At 42.2% G+C, this 17015-nt stretch overlaps 2 non-coding genes across 2 annotated transcripts; one reads left to right on the forward strand and one right to left on the reverse strand.

Moving 5' to 3' along the window:
- Positions 1-13166: 13166 nt before the first annotated feature.
- On the forward strand, positions 13167-13248 carry TRNAS-UGA (transfer RNA serine (anticodon UGA)). Its single transcript has one exon. It is a non-coding gene; the product is annotated as a tRNA-Ser (tRNA).
- A 565-nt stretch (positions 13249-13813) lies between these two features.
- On the reverse strand, positions 13814-13895 carry TRNAS-CGA (transfer RNA serine (anticodon CGA)). Its single transcript has one exon. It is a non-coding gene; the product is annotated as a tRNA-Ser (tRNA).
- Between the last annotated feature and the right edge of the window lie 3120 nt (positions 13896-17015).

Consider the following 17015-nt stretch of genomic DNA (forward strand, 5'->3'; position numbering starts at 1 on the left):
GAGGAGGAGGAGGAGGAGGAGAATAATGATGACGACGACTATAAAATAATGGTGATGATGATGATGATTGTCTTAAATTCTAGATGCCATGACAAAAAGATTCCAGTTAGTCTCTCCACTACGATAAGTCTCTGTGCTGAAGAGTATCCTGCAGTAATATCAAGAAGAAGAATCGTACTGAATAAGCTAATGGCAATTGCTTCTAAAATATTTCATCTCTTGGTGGAGGAGATTGCAACGAAATTCCATAAACATCTAAACGAGAGGATTTTTTTGTTTTTTCTCGAAATTACAACGCAGATCCTCAAACATCAAACACTAGAGAAAGCGTCTGGGGATATTACAACGAATTTCCTGTATCATCAACACGAAAGAATTTGTTTTGTGAGATTACCACGAGATTCCTTAAAGATTGATACGGGAGAATGTATTTTGCGCTTTTTAATCCCTTCAAATCAAGAGCGTATTTAGGTTTTTGTTACCATCTTCAGACGATTTTATTCAGCCAGAGACTTGTTGAACGGGAGGGGTTTAGCCTTCATTAACCCCTTCGCTGTGAGGAGGTTCTTAGTAAACATCATAAAATCGTCTGGAGAAAGAGAGGATATAATAGGCTTCCTCAGACCAAAGTGGAAAGGGTAAAAATCATCCTTTCTTTCACTTGATTTCCACTTGTGTTCGGGATGATCTCACTAAAACAATAAAGTGTGTAGTGTCCTTCTCCTTGATATAGTCCTTTTACCAGAACTTGGCCCAGAGTTGTGTTCTCTTGCGGCTTATTTCACGTAGCTCAGTGACAGAATAAGATAATACTGTGGCTCTACATCCATTTCCGTAGCACTTTTCCGTGACTAGCATCATAATCTACAGGTAATCTAGTGCTACAACCAAGTGATCAAGGTGAAGAGATGGCAGTTTCAGGCCAAGTTAGAGAGAAGAAAATGGTATAGCCGCGAGCAAGAAAAAATTAGACTTTGTACTAAGGTGAGTGGATGAGACGACACGAGGTTGGTTTTCGAAGCTGAAGTTTAGATCAAAGGTCAGTTGAAAAAAAGAAGAAAAAGTGAAAATTTGGGTACGACTGGAGTTATTTTGATTTTGTTCTTAATTTATTGACTGTAACTTGAATCATCTTGGCTATCTGTGCCCGCTACAAGTTTTTTTTTTAGGTCCAAAGTCTAGATAATGTAAAGTCCAGTAATCTTAACGTTTATTCTCGAGAAAATACATCTTGGAACCGAAAAAAAACAGTAAGTACAACAGGATATCGAAGTGTATTGAGTAGCATAAATCGCCCTGGAAGAAGTGCCACGAAACCTTGAAAGCCGTGACCCTGAGAAGTACAAAGACACCCTAAGATTAACACCAAGGCGAGGACATGAGCGTCACCTTTTGATTGCGGGCGCGTCACACCAGGAGCCACCAATCACCAGCCAATTACACCACAGGCCTGCAATCAACCGAGGAAGCGCCCAATTACCTGCCTCATGTGTCACCCCCCACTCCCATCCCCTCTCACCCCCAATCTCCCCACCTCTCTCCTGTACTGCACCCCATCCCACCTCTACCCTGCACCTCACTCTTGGACCACCACCCCTCACATCCCCACCTACTCCCTCACTCACATCTTGCGTCTGCTTGTGGAGGCTGTGGAGGTAGGGATGGAGTTACAGAATTACATGCATAGTCTCTAGATTCTTAGCAGAGAGATGCTGGAAAGGGACGAGAGGTGTCCTGCTATCAGTCTATATGTCTTTGTTTCTATATCTGTGTATCTGTGTCTCTATATCTTCTTATTTCTATCAATTCCTGTGTATCTGTCTAACTTTGTCTCTATCTATTCATTAAGCTATCTGTTTATCTACGTACCCTGAGACGGAATTGTGTCTGTGTATTTAGTTTCAACCACTGTTCATTTCCTAACCATATCCTCACCGTTTTAGTTACACGGTGAGGGACATCGTGAGTGACCCCTTTTCTTGAATTGCGGTCCCTTGAATTCGGACTTTCCTTATACAGTCCTTCCTTGGGTGTTACCTGAAGTTACCTGCAGTTAGTAATTGCAGGTGTATCATGACCCCCAAGACTGAAGGGTCACATGTAGGTCTTTGCACACATGTGTAGGACCATGCTGCGCTGTCCACCAGACCTACCTCAGTTTTCATTGATGCTAGAGTGGGATATGTTTCTGTCTATTTTTCTCTCTGTCTATAGCCGGACGCCGTAATCCTGTAAGGGGTGGCCACAAACAAATCGCCTCCATGTCACTTTGTTCCCTGCCATTTCGCTGCCATGTTTTAGGATGAGACGGGTAACATTTGTTTTTGCTGCTGAGCCCCTATCAGTCCTGTTGGCTTTTTGTTACATTAATGGCCATGGGTTTTACGATTTTTAGCGACTCAGGAGGATGGTTTTCTCAGCCCTTGAACATTTTGATTTTCCACAAGATTTTGAAATCATCCCTCCTCCTTAGTCATTGTGGTTTCTAGGTATCTTTTTGTTGTGTGTATTAGAGGAAAAACAATAATTGTGTTGATGTAGTCTAGGGCTGCAGCTTCCCACCCTTCCATCTTCCACAAGACCCACTGACGTCATAACACCCCTTCTTATACCATCACACCAACTCTGAATGGGACAGCCCTAGCATGAATTCAGTTTGAACGATGGGTATTTGTGCCGATTCGGTGACATGTGGAGGAGTGTGTGGGATGTACGAGGACCGATGGGCCTCAGGGAAGGGCAATTGATTCGCTGGGGGAGAGGTGTTACTAAATCTCCAGCATAGAGCCCAATCGAGCGAATCCTCCCAAAGAGAAAGCTGGAGTCGCGATACAACCTCCTTCTTGGTCGTCTTCCTCCGCGTCATAAACTAGTCCATTAGCGGAATTACCCGGCAATCACCGTGAAATGGTGGCTTTTACCCCGTCCCAACTGACACTTGCTAAATTACTTATGTCCTTCACCGAGATGCAGCGTCGGGTGGGGGTGTGGGGGGGGCCTGGGGGGAAGGGAGAGAGAAAGGGAGGGTGTGGAACAAATCAATGACGTGGCACAAGTCAGGTGTACTCGAAGGTAAACAAACGCAAAAGATGTCGGATTTTTTTCTTGTGTGTGTGTGGGTGTTTTACGTTTGGCTGTCAGCACTTTTTTTTTTTTTTTTACCACCACACCTGCCACCTCTTGCCTCATCACTAGACTACTAGAGCCTTGGTGGCGTGGTGTTAACGTGTTAGTCTTGTGATCTGCCTGTGTACTCGTATCGTATGTCCTCTAATAATGTTTGTGTAACTTTGCATCCTCTTGACACTTTCAGATAATTATAGACACGAACAGACACGGCAGTTACAACACCTCAACTTTCAGATCCATCACTCACTGCAGACACCTGTTCCCCATTCCATGCTTGGTCAACATGGGGATTCATTATTTCTTTCTACCACTCTCCCTAAAAAGAAAAGATCCATTCATACAGTGGACGAGCCTTCCCGGTCCTTCCACCATTCTCAACTCCTTTTGCACTAAACACAAAGATATCTGTGTTGGTGTTTGGCTGTCCACGTGTTACACTTGTTTTATCACCTCTTGCATCATCATTGGTACCTTCTATACCAGTCCTGCCACTCATGCACCTTTCCTATCACCCTTGCACCATCTTGCACCATTAGTTTGTCTTGCATCATTTCTGTAAGTCTTTCACCCTATTTCCCCACTTATCAGTCTTACACCTTCTTGCACCATTGCTCTCAGTTCTGCAACCTCTTGCACTATTATATGTCAGTCTTGCATCCTCGACCCACTCCTATCAATCTTGCACCATTTTGTACCACTCCTGTTAGTCTTGCACCATTTTGTACCACTCCTGTTAGTCTTGCACCATTTTGCACCATTTTCGTCAATATGGCACCTTCTTGCATCATTTTATCAATATTCCCCCATTTTGCACCATTTCAATTAATCTTGCACCCCTTTGCACCATGTCCGTCAATATTGCACCTTCTTGCACCATTCCTGCACAGATCTTACTACCTCTTCCTCCAAACATCTTCTCACCCAGCTTTTACAGTGAGACATAATCGAAGAAATATGATAAAAAAAGAAAAAATGCATTACTCGTCTCATACCTGAACATTTTGGTACTGTGGATGCTGATTTCGATGCACAGTTTTCGTAGTGACTTATCCTCCTGTAAGTTATTGATGCATACTGTGTTGATGTTAAAGAAGATGTAAATATAAGTGAATGTTTTGGTGTAATCCTGTATGCAGAATAAATCGCAAGGAAAGAGGTGTTACGGTCCCCTAAAGCCACTTGAACTATGACCCTTTTATTCAGGCTAACACCGTACGATTTTGTTCGGTCAAGAAAAATGGTAACAGTGAATCATCATCATTATCATCATCAGCATCGTCATCGTCATCATCATCATCATCATCATCACCATCGTCATCGTCATCATCATCAGAAGCATCAACATCATCATTACCATCATCATCATCATAACCATCATCATCATCATCATCATCATCATCATCATCATCATCGTCATCATCATGATCATCATCATCATCATCATAATAATAATAATAATAATAATAAATCATTTTATGCACCCCTTTCTCTCTCTCTCTCTCTCTCTCTCTCTCTCTCTCTCTCTCTCTCGTACCTAACCACCTTGACCTGCCACCACACACACCTGGGAAAAAAATCCACTAATCACTAGAACCACAACTACTACCACAACCACAATCACAACTAACACCACAACCACAGTCACAACTACCACAAGAACCACAGTCACAACTACAATTACAACTGCCACCACTACCACAATCACAACTACCACCACGACCACAGTCACAACTGCCACCTCAACCACAACTACCATCACAATCACAGCCACAACCACAATCACAGCTACCACTACAGCCACATTCAGAACTACCACCACAACCACTATCACTAAAGTCTCTCTGTCTGTCCACCTGTCCATCATTCTGTCTACCTATGTATGTGTGTATGTACGAATATGTGTGTATGTATGTATGAATGTATGTTTTTACCGATATTTCACAACAACAACAACATCAACAACATTTACTACTACTACTACTACTACTACAGCCACAACTACTACCAAGAAAATAGTCAGGATGAGAACAGGTAAAATAAAAGAATAAAAAGAATATGACAGCTACCACAGACACCTCCATAACCACACCTGTCATTCCTTCCGTCTAATTATGTTGTAGTTATTATATTTACTTACCTGTAGTCATCTGCGTCCGTCTGTCTTTCTGTCTGTCTGCATATACCTCTGTTCAACCACAAATACCACCACAACCACAGTCTCAGTCTACTATATCTTACCACAACTGTTACCATCACTACTCTCACTACCACCACAACCACAATCTCAGTCTACTATATCTTACCACCACTACTACTACGACCACCACTATACTATCACTACCACCACAACCACAGTCTGTCTACTTTATCTTACCACTGCTACTACCATCAAAGCTACTACCACTACCACTACCACCACAGCTACTTCCACTACCACCACACAACTACCACCAACATCAGAACCTGTTTGAAGGTGAATTACAGGTAAGCCGGAAGCACTATAGATTCATATCATCTGGGAACCACACCTTTAACATGAGTACACGGATATTCACTTTACTCATGTTACTCATCTCATTCACCTCTTTGCATCACGTGTACCTTTCCTCACTCATCTCATTCACCTCTTGGCATGACATTTTCCTTGTCTCACTCATCTCATTCACCTCTGCATGACACACTACTCGTTATTCATGTCACGCATCTCTTGGCTTGTCGCTTTCCTCTTCTTACTCATCTCATTCACCTCTGCATGACACATTACTTGTTACTTACGTCATTCACCCTTATTCTCGTCGGTTAAGGAAGCTCCCTAACACCTATCCCTATGCAATTTAATTCGTTTATTACACTTTACTGTCCTCTTCTGTGTTGCACAAATCCTTCAAATATCGCCATACTCTTCCTAAATAACGAACAAAAGGATATTAACAACCCATTTCCAAAAATAAATCGCTAGGAAAGAGGTGTTAGGGAGCTTCTTGAACCAACGTACGGTAAATATCCCTAACCCCTTTCATCTCAGCTGATGGCCAAGTGTAGTCAGACTGGAGGGTGGATTTGACTAGTAACCAAGGAGACTCATTCCCACCCTATAATTAAGGCTTATCGAATTTCGTGCAACCACTTAATATTCAAGCCATAAGAGTTGCCCAGTTCCCTTAGATGAAAAAAAAGGTGCTGTTAGTTTATTATATTTGGTTGTGGAAGTTCCCTAGCAGTAAGAGGGACTGATGATGGATTTATGTTTTTTTTTTAAGTCTCCCCTATAATTGATTGAAACTGATATGGATATAGCAAGAATAGAATAGAAAATGGGTCATCGGATTGAAGTGGTTAAGGGAGAGGTGTTAGGATTCTCTCTCTCTCTCTCTCGAAATAATCATATCAATCACACACAAAAGCGTTTGCAGTAGTGGAGCTTCCAAAGGGGGAAAAGGGGGGAGGAGGAGGAGGGAAGGGGAGGAGGAGGAGGAGGAGGAAGGGGGAGGAAGAGGAGATGGGACGGGAGTGGAAGAGGAAGGGAAAGAGGAGTGGGAAGGGGATGGAGAAGAGTGAGGGAACGTGAAAGAGGAACATATGAGCTGGAGAGGAAGAGGAGACGGCAAGAGGAGAAAAATAAAAAGAGGAACGAGAGAGAGGTGGAATGAGGAGGAGGAGGAGGAGCGAGAGGAAGAGGAGGAGGAGCGAGAGGAAGAGGAAGCGGAGGAGGGAGGACGAAGATGGAAGAGATTACGAGCGAAGGGAAGGAAAAGAGCTAGAGATAAAGATGTGAGGAAAGGAGGAAAAAGAGGAGGGGGAAGGAAAGGAGGGGAGGAAGTCTGAGGAACTGGAGATGGAAGAGGAGGAAGTGATTGGAGAAAGTAGATGATGATGATGAGGAGGAGGAGGTAAAGAGAGGAGAGGGGGAGGGAAAGGATGGGAGAAAATCTGAGGCAGAGGAGATGGAAGAAGAGGAAGTGGATGGATGGAGAATATAGAGATGAGGAGGAGGAGGAAGGGGTGGGGAGATAGAAATGTAAGAGGAGGTGAAGAAAGGGTAGGGAGAGGAGGGCAGAAAAAAATGAAGATAGAGAGATGAGATGGAGTGAATAGACGGCTGGAGGAAAGTGAGAGGGGGGAGAGGTGTGAGGAGAGGAAGAGAAGGGGAGGAAGGGGGAGGGAGAAAAGAGAGGAAAACTGAAGAAGGGGAGATAGGGTAAGGAGGGAGGGGAGGGAGTAGTAGGGGAGGTGTATGGTCAATGATCACACAAATCCCAGTAATTGGAAAGCCATACATGAGCAGCCAATCACTCCTAACCCCCATTCTCTCTCTCTCTCTCTCTCTCTCTCTCTCTCACACACACACACACACACACACACACACACACAAATCAAATATATTAATCTTTACCAGAAATTACCGTTCGGGAGAGGTGGCAATTCAATATAAAGTCCATCTTTACTTTTCATTCACCTTTTTCCAGACTTCAAAGCCAATTTTCATCCCATCTTTAACCCCTTCAGTTCCACGACTTTTTTCTTTTATTTGATATCCCCAGACCATTTTTCTCAGCTCGGGAAGGATGTGTGATAATTATCAATTAAAGCTATCTCTAATCCCTGTTGTTTATAAAATTTCTAAGATGCATTAAAAAAAAAAAAAAAAACTTCGGAACGAGCAACAAAATGTGCAAGACGTCATCGGAGTGAAGGATTAAAGAGGTAGAAACTACTTACTAGTAAAATCTCAATAGGCTTTTCTTAGCAATCTCCAGAGCTGAAAGGAGTAGAGATCTTTGTCAGGTTAAATCGAACGCAAAGTCGAGTGTATTGAGATGTGCAGCTCTGAAGTGGGTCTACCGTCTAGTTGTTGGCTATGAAAAAGGAGCATAGAGGCATAAAATGTCGTCAGCAGCAAGGATGAACTCTAGGGTTAGTCATCTAGCAAGAGAGTGGTAGCATTGAAGAAGTCTCGTTCTGATTTCAGTGGAAAGGCTTTAACACTATGCTCCGCCCACAAATAATGACGTCATAGTCCAGCCCGATCATAAACATTCATCTTGACGCTTTTGAAGTGAGGCAAAACTAATCACATTGCTACTCGGATAAAATAGAATACATGCATGACATTTAAGTGGTACCATTGCTAAATCTAAGACAAGCGAATGGAAAAATAATGGGACTCTTACCAAGACAGTCGTGTAACATCAATCCGATCAGTGGGGTTTCACTGATTCAGCATCGGTAACACTGTCTTCAACACACCAAAATATTGCCTTATGTCCTGCATATGGTGATTTTTGAGCTTGCTCGAAAGGGTAATGATTATTATTATGAGTATTGTTAGGGTGTAAGTGAAATAATGTAACTCAGTATCTATGTTCGACAATTTTCTTCTCGTTGGTCGAAGGTTTGGTGGGTCGGCGGTATGATTTTTACTTCACTTACGTAATAACAAAAGCTAAGGATTATTTCTAACTCCTGTACTTCTGGTATGTAAACGAGTAAATAATAGTTATAATATGACAGCACTGATACCTCTCAGATACGTATATGAAATAAGCGCGTTTGGTATTGAGCACATGCTACATTTGGGTAGCATGGTTCTTGCCCAACTGCATAATACCGTAAGTCAGCCGCTGTTGCTACCCAGATTATACTTTTCTATAAATAAAAGAATAATAATCCTAACATGAAATAACTTACAGGGCTTGATTTAAAGAATTAATGAAATATTTTGGATATTGTTTTCGCGGCGGAAGAAGGATGTTATGCGGCCCTTATGTATCTCACTCCGAGTTGGTCCTTCTGAGGTGAAGGGGGTGTGCACGTGCTTGGGATGAATTATTGCTGGATGGTTCCTTTTTTAAGCGCCTCAGAGCAGCAGTTGGGCATCAGAGCGTGAGTATTAGCTTTACATTTTAATAGATTCGTGTATATTTGACGGCCTACATCATTTGAATGTGTAATTTACAAACACGAGACGCGTAGTTTTAAAAACCGCAGACTGCGTAATTTAAAACCCCCAGCCACGTTCCTGCAGATTATATGTGGTATAGGCTGTATGATTCATACTTTCATATGCTTAATTTGCCAGAATATCAGTCTGGAGCAAATATAACGTAAGCAAGATTAGGCCGTGGCATCGTATTTCAAATTAAAAGGTGTGATTCACCTTACTAGCTTTTAACATTTCGTTACATGATTTTTAACGTAGCTCCTTAGCCCGATTCCTTTTTTTTTTTTTTTTTTTTTTTAAATGCCATCGAGACAGTTTGCCTGGGCTGTGCTGGACAGGGATGCTTTCATGTGGTGGTACCGATGTAATGTACAAGCCTCACTTCTTGCTAACCCACGAGAGGAGGATAGTAAGATTGCATCATGTCGGTTTCAATCTCCATTCCACCGTTTCACGTTTAGATGAACCTTCACCACCACCACATCCAGCGGCTGTAACTCAAGCAAAACGCAAAATACGGCACTGGCCTAAAGTGGAACATGCTAATATAAGTTACGCTGAAGAACCGTATTAGTGAACGGTTAACCTCTGTAAAAATCAAGCTTTGTAGTCATAAGGTTAATATTAGAAGCATTACATGCAGTTTTAGTCAGTTACCGGTAATTATGATTAGACTGTTGAGTTGCATGGTTCAAATTATTCCCTATGGATAACTTTTCAGCTAACGGTTTTATTCCTTAATCTTTTCAGTCCGTTGGTTTGCTATTTATGTTTGCTGCTTCTAGACAGTTTTACTCAGCTTAGGCTGAGGAAACCTCTTGTGAAGGGTTTACTGATGTCAGATAAAATGTTGACCTCCATGTAAAAGTGACCTAGGCCTATGGGTTTTCTGTTTTAGAAATTTGACCCTCCCCCTAGAAAATTGACAGCCAAACCTAACCTAACCAGGCCTAACGAAGCAGAGCTAACCTGACCTAACCTAACCCAAATCTAACCAAACCAAACATAACCCAACCAATTTAACTAAGCCTAACTAAACCTACCTAATCAAATATAACCTAACCTAACTACCTAACCCTACCCATCTTAATCCAACCTGCCCAGACTTAACATAGCCTATCCTAACTCAGCTTCTGGTGTGGATATATACGTACCTGAAGGGATTTAGTTTTTCACAGGACGGGTCAGTTTTCCTATCTAGAACAGGGATCCAGGGTCATTGGTGTCTGTAGAAAAACTACTGTAGAGAGTATGATAGTGGAAAATTATAAATCAGATTGAGTAAAGTTATCTGTAAGTAGTATTACTCTGACAGGTCCTCGGGTTGAAAAGGTAAATGTAGAAAACGAACTACCAATTTATTCATGTATTTAGTGAGCTGGTCTTTTTTTTTTTTTTTTTTTTTTTTTTTTTTTAAATACGGTACTAAATACACTGTAAGAATCAGTGCAATTTACGATAAATTGTTCTTTGTGACTATCAGTGACAGAAAATATTAAAAGTTTGTAAAAGGGTCTCCAAAAGGTTTTCAAAATTAACAAAACGACAACACGGTTACTTTGAACGTAATAATAATAGGATACTCATGCCAATAAAGGTAACCATACTCGACTATCTGTACTTCTTTGCATTTCTTTCAGCACCGTCGGATAGGTAGGACGGACGAAAATTATTGAAGGGGATATAGGGTAGTAGGCGTATTGATGGTTAGCAATCCCTTTTCCAGTCAGTTGATGCTGTTTTTGACGTCATTAGCGATATCATCATCATCATCATTACCACACCACCACCAATGCCACAGCCACCCTCACCACCGCCACCATCACGACAACATAACGTTAGAATCATCATCGTCAACGTCAGTATCATCACTTCAGCTTAAAAATCATCATCATCATTACGTCAACGTAAATGTCATTATTATCGTATGTCGGGGCACCGTACGGCGAAGGCCTCTGGAAATTCCTCAACGTGTTCCACTAAGTTATCGGTTATTTTTGTCTCCACCATATTTAAGACACCCCTCCATCTTGTGCGTTTTGGCATCATTTATCACATTTAGATCCGGGTGTCACCTCTCAAAACAAATCCCATATTCTTTGATGCGGTATACTGTTGAAGGAAATAAGCCTACTGTGTTACCATACTTTTTTCATTTTAACGGCCTAAAATTGCTATCCCTCCGTTTTGACTTTTGAGTTGTAGATTAGCACGAGATTACGATGGTGGGTATGAAGAAGTGCTCTGGGAAGGAGGGATAGCCGTAATATTTATCTTTTTCTACTGCTGTGCAACGTGAAATCAGCTGCAAAAGAACGAAACTCTTGGCCAAGTTAGGGTGAAGAAACTATACCCTAATTGGATTACCAGATACTGTGTTGTTACCTGATACCTTAGGGGTGGAGCCTAGTATTACCGAGGCTTCAGTGTTGAGGGAATGAATGGATAGACTAGTGTAAGGTAGCTATTCTCTCTCTCTCTCTTTTGTCTGGATTTTTTTTCCCCCGGATCCTGATCCTATACTGTGTCAAGCCTGATGATGATGATGATGATGATGATGATGATGATGATGAGGAGGAGGAGGAGGAGGAGGAGGGTACCCTAAGTTGAAGGCGGCTTGAGGGATGTATCAGGGTCGGGAAATTCAAGAGGAAGGGGAGGTAACTAGAACGAGAGAGAGAGAGAGAGAGAGAGTCGTATACGAGGGAGGATGGCGTGTCGTGGAAGGGAAGAGGTCGTCACTGAATAGGGACGAAAATACAGTAGTGGGAGGTGTGTTTTGCATAGGCATAGGCCATCCCTTCCAGGATGCGGCGTTTGGCACAAGACATCATGTACGGTATTTGGGGAGGTGGCTTATGATCAAGGTGGTCGTTACTGAGTAGGGATAAAATTACATTGATGAATTATTCCCACGTTTGGAAAAACTATTTATTGGGGAGATACCATGCAGCATTTTCGGCCCGACTTGGATCCACTTCAGATGTGAATGCCTTTTTCTCCGTGTAGGATGCTGCGTCGGACAAAATGCGAAAGAAACAGATGTCTAAAGATTAATTTTTACGTAACCCATGACGTCTAACATTTTTGGTTGATTCATTGATTATATTAAAAAGATCGTGTCAGCGTAGCAACATAGGTCCCGCCGTGCAACAGGAGTAAATGCAGAACACCCATCACTTCACATGCCCATTTCATCTAAGCACACTCTCCTCAGCTTAGGTGTCCACAGACTTCCTTTTCTCCACATCTTTCACGGATCACATTACTCTTAATCCTATCTGCTCTTCGCACACCACACATTCCTCAACAGTCCCATCATCTCCATTGCTCCTACTCATGACATCATTTTCCTGCCACACCATAGTCTCGCATCCCTCTGATATTTTCTTTCTATTCTTGCCATCATCAGGCGATTTTTACTGAACTGGGGGGTTTGATATAGCCTTCATTAATCCTTAATTCAAAATGTCTCCCCCCGAGTTTCTGAAAATCGTCTGAAGGTAAATTTTGAGTAGGCCTATACGACATGGGGGTTAAGGAGGAATTTGTAGTATTGAAGGAGTTAGAGCACTTACAGTAATTCCATCCGAGCTTTTGTCATTTACTCTTGCAACTGGCATACGATTTTTTCCCAGATATTTTTCGGGTGGTGTAAGATTGTATTAACCAGACTCGAATATTAGTGGTTATAGGCAGTGACCTTTTGAGAGAGAGAGAGAGAGAAATTTTCAATAACTGGTATTTTATTACGGTATATAGCCTAACTTTTGTTCAGAAGAGTACCGGTAACTGTTTCCTCAGCAAGTGGCTTAAGTGTGTTGTATGTGTAGTTATTGTCGGTAAGATGTGATTGTCCTAAGATCAGTCAGTAAATTTTTATATTGCTTTTTCCGTCTCTTTGTAGTTTATTTCCTCAGGATTCTAGCACCCCTTCGTGACTAGAGCTACATTCTTTTGGTGATCTGTTAACAGCTCAGAATTCAAGATGGAGAGATGGCAATACTACGCCAAATCATAGGGGAAGAGAACGTACTATTGCGAGCACGGAAGTTTGAACATTACATAAATTATATTATTCGATCATGCTGGCAGAGCTGCGGTGTCCGAGTGGTTAAGGAGATGGACTTGAAATCCATTGGGCTCTGCCCGCACAGGTTCGAATCCTGTCCGCAGCGGAATGTTGTTTTTTGTTGCCTCACTCTGGCTCCTTATCCTGTTTTTATGCTTTAAGAAGTGGTCAGACAGGTGTGCGGTAAGGGTGTTTATGATCTGATTGGCTTAGGTTTGTGTTTGAGACTGTGTGCTTGTTGATTTTTTAGTTCTGTACTGGCTAATTTTTCCCATGTTCATCGATTACCACAAGATATTATTGTGATGAGCAATCGTTATATGGTAAAGTGTAAGGTTGTGTTGATTGTGTTGTGTTACTGCATAATACTACTGGTTTATTGAGTGCGCGTGTATGAGTATGCGCACGCCCGTGTGTGGAAGTGTGTGTACGTGTGTCCCAGCCAGCCAGCCAAGGGAGGAGGATATGTGCGTGTGTTCGTTCGTGTGTTCTTGTGACGCGTGCTGCCATCTGTTGCCAGCCTGAGGCCCTACCTGGGAGCAGGTGTTCATTTAGTTCTTTGTAATTCAGTTTCTACAATGCTCATTACCAACAGCCAATTATTTAATCGTGGCCAACGTGTTCATATACTTTTCGTTATCGATTTTAGGGAAAATTGCTTAAAAGTATTCCGCTGTGGACAGGATTCGAACCTGTGCGGGCAGAGCCCAATGGATTTCGAGTCCATCTCCTTAACCACTCGGACACCACAGCCTTGTATGCTATGGCTCTGCACGTGCTAAGTCATTGTGTTCTTCATTCATAAACCCCGCATTAATGGGGTTAGTTCAAGAGTAAATAATGAAGTCGCAGGGTAGAGATAAGCAGGGTACATTTTTATGAACATCCAAGGATTAGTAATAAGAAAAATAGCTTAAATTGTTAATCTTTGTTAAGCAGTAACGCAGGGTTTAACTGTAGTTTTAAGTTGCTTTTAAAATTTTTTAAATCTTGTGAACAGTAGTACTAGATAAATAATTCTGTTTAATCGTTCGTGAATTCTGAATTAATAGGATTTATCAGTAATTATTACCCCTGTTAAACATAATGCTAAAGTGTTTCCGTAACATTTTTTTACTTGTAAAATGCTTACTACGAATTGCACACGTGGCGTTGTTGTGTTCATTCATATCCGCCTAAGTAGTTTGCTGGGTTAAATTTTACGATCATTGTACGAGAGAGTACATGGAAATAGTACGTTATTATGGTATGTTGTACAGATAGTAACATTACGGTATTGAGTGTGAAGAAGTCAGCAGTGAGAGCTGTGGAAATGGGATTATGTGGTAATGTTATTGGTTACGTAGAGTGGCTGGGATTATTAAGAAACAGTAATCAGTGAAAGAAGTAAGGAAGTATTAGGATAAAAAGATAGCAGTGTTTGTGTGTGTGTGTGTGTGTGTGTGTGTGTGTGTGTGTGAAGAGCTGTGATATATACAGTAGAGTGGTGAAAAGGGTATGTGCGTGAGCTTTAAGTGGGAGGAAGGTTGGTGGGCGAGAATTAAGGTAGATGTATATGGAGAATGAGTGTGAGATATGGAGGAGTAATTAAGGTAAATGGCTATGGAAAGTGCGTGCGATATCCAGGAGTGGGAGCCCCATTTTTACACCATGGCAGCAAATAAGTAAATTAAATAAAAGGGGAAAATGCAATGTTTTTAATTGTGTGGAGCCAGGATTGCCAGGTTTGAATAATGATGTGGCTCGTATCACAGGACGCGTTGTTCAGTTCTTCCATGTGTCTTTTCAATGTTTCTAGATCCTGCCTCACCCCATCTTGTGGTAGGGAGGAATGATGACTATGCTGCTGCTGCTGCTGATGATGATGATGGTGTTATACGTATTAGGAACAGTTATTAACGGGCATTGTTGAAAACCGTGCCTAAATAGGTTTTGTATACCGCTATTTTTACGGTAGTACTGAGAAATTATTATCCTCACCATTTCTTATTGCACTTTATCCTTTACTAATTAGCCTACAGTTTACCTGAGTTTTTTTTTTTTTTTAATAGTATTTGTGTGCTACATTCCTGTCCATCATAATCTCCGTGGTTTTCCTCCTTTACAATACCGGTACCTCCCCTCCTCCCCATTTCCCTTCTCTTGTTATCTCTCAGTGTTTTTCCTCCTTGTCGTCCCTAACCTCTCTTTGCATTCCTGTCGTTCCCTTCCACTTTCATTTATTCATATTGTCATTCAACCTCCCTCCTCCAACTCTCCTTTCCTCTCCTTTCCCTTCCTCTCTTCCCTCGTCTCTCCTTCTCACCCCACCATTTCTCCATGCTCCTCAACCTCCTCCCTTCCCATTTCACAGTTCTCTTCATCTTTTACCTCCACTCCTATGTCTCTCTTCTGGCCTCCCTTCTTCCGTCTTTCTTAGCCACCTTCCTCCTCCCCCCTTCCCCCATTTTCTCTCCGTCTTTCCTTCTTTGCCGTGGTCCCTTCTTCCCTCCTCCCTTTTATATCCTCCATGTCCCTTCTCTTTCCCCCTCTCCCGCATCTCACAGTCTCTCCATCATTTATTTCCCTTCCCCTCGTATTCCTTCCCCTCCCTTTTCTCCGCCCCTCCCCATTTTTCCATCCGTAGCCACCTTTTCCCTCCCACTTCCGCCATTTCTTCTCCATCTTTAACCTCCCATCTCTCCTATTTTCTTCACGTACAATATATGTGCACACAGAAATAATTGGAGCTAATGCGGCGTCCATCCAAAAATCAAACCTTCCCACACGTCTCTGCGTCTTTGGTGAGGCGCTGTGTACCTCAAGGGAGCATCGGGTCACTGCAGGGGACGGCCGTGCAGGGGCGAGTGCTTGTCTGTGGTTGATAGGCCTGCTCGACTAAACAGACCGGGGTTACACAATAACACCTAGAATGGCACTCAGTAGAGCGCTTACCTCCGCCAAGGCCCAACAGCCTCCCTATATAAGCATATTTAAATGCGCTAGATCCGAAATTTTATATGGATCCGCGCCAAACTGTACATATTCGTAGATACAACATCCTAAGTACGCCTGATTTTTTTTTCAAGATCCATGCAATATTCACTGAAAAATTTACGAAAACGTCGAAAAACGCCCTATCTCGCAATGTTAAAGAAAGTGAAAAAAAAAACAAAAAAAAATCCTGGATCCGCACCTTTATCCGGATCCGCACCAAAATTTAATGGAGTCTTATTCTGAGCCAAGGCCCATTCTTCTACCAAGTTTCGTGGGAATCCGTCCAGTAGTTTTTGTGTAATCTTGCTCTCAAACCAACCAACTAACCAACAAACGGACAGGGGTGAAAACATAACCTCCTTGGCGGAGGTAGAAGGCGTGCTGCGTTTTACGTAATGTGCATTGTGAAATATTTTTTTTTTTTTTTTTTAGGGGGGGGATAGGAGGACCTCATGTCAGGTCAGCCTAGGTACGGTAAGTTTAAGTCTAATGATGTTCAGCCATCGTAGCTACCGTGCCACTTGCAATACGAGCTCGTATCTTTTCACCTTGTTCTTGATCTCTCCCTTCTCACAACCAGGGACCTCACCTCGAAAGAAGAATTGATTATTGTACCGGCATGTGCTCAAGTTTGACCTTCCCGATGAGAGGGAAAATAATGCATAGTGGAAGGAGCGTTGCAAAATCTTCAAAACTCCTTAGCATGCAACCCCATATCTCTCCACCTAGTTCTCGATCTCTCCACCCAGCCGCCTCACTCTCGAAAGAAGGAATAAGTACTGAATATTAAACCTAACCATGGCAGTGAGAGGGTTAAAGAAGTAGCTTAAGGCCTATGGATGATAGTTAAACTGCATCAGTGAATGAAATTTAAAGGTATGTTGGAGTAAAACTTAA

Source organism: Coenobita brevimanus, chromosome 97 (genome assembly GCF_032717465.1).
Source record: "Coenobita brevimanus isolate Jiangsu-jjx chromosome 97, ASM3271746v2, whole genome shotgun sequence".
Classification (NCBI taxonomy): Eukaryota; Metazoa; Arthropoda; class Malacostraca; order Decapoda; family Coenobitidae; genus Coenobita; species Coenobita brevimanus.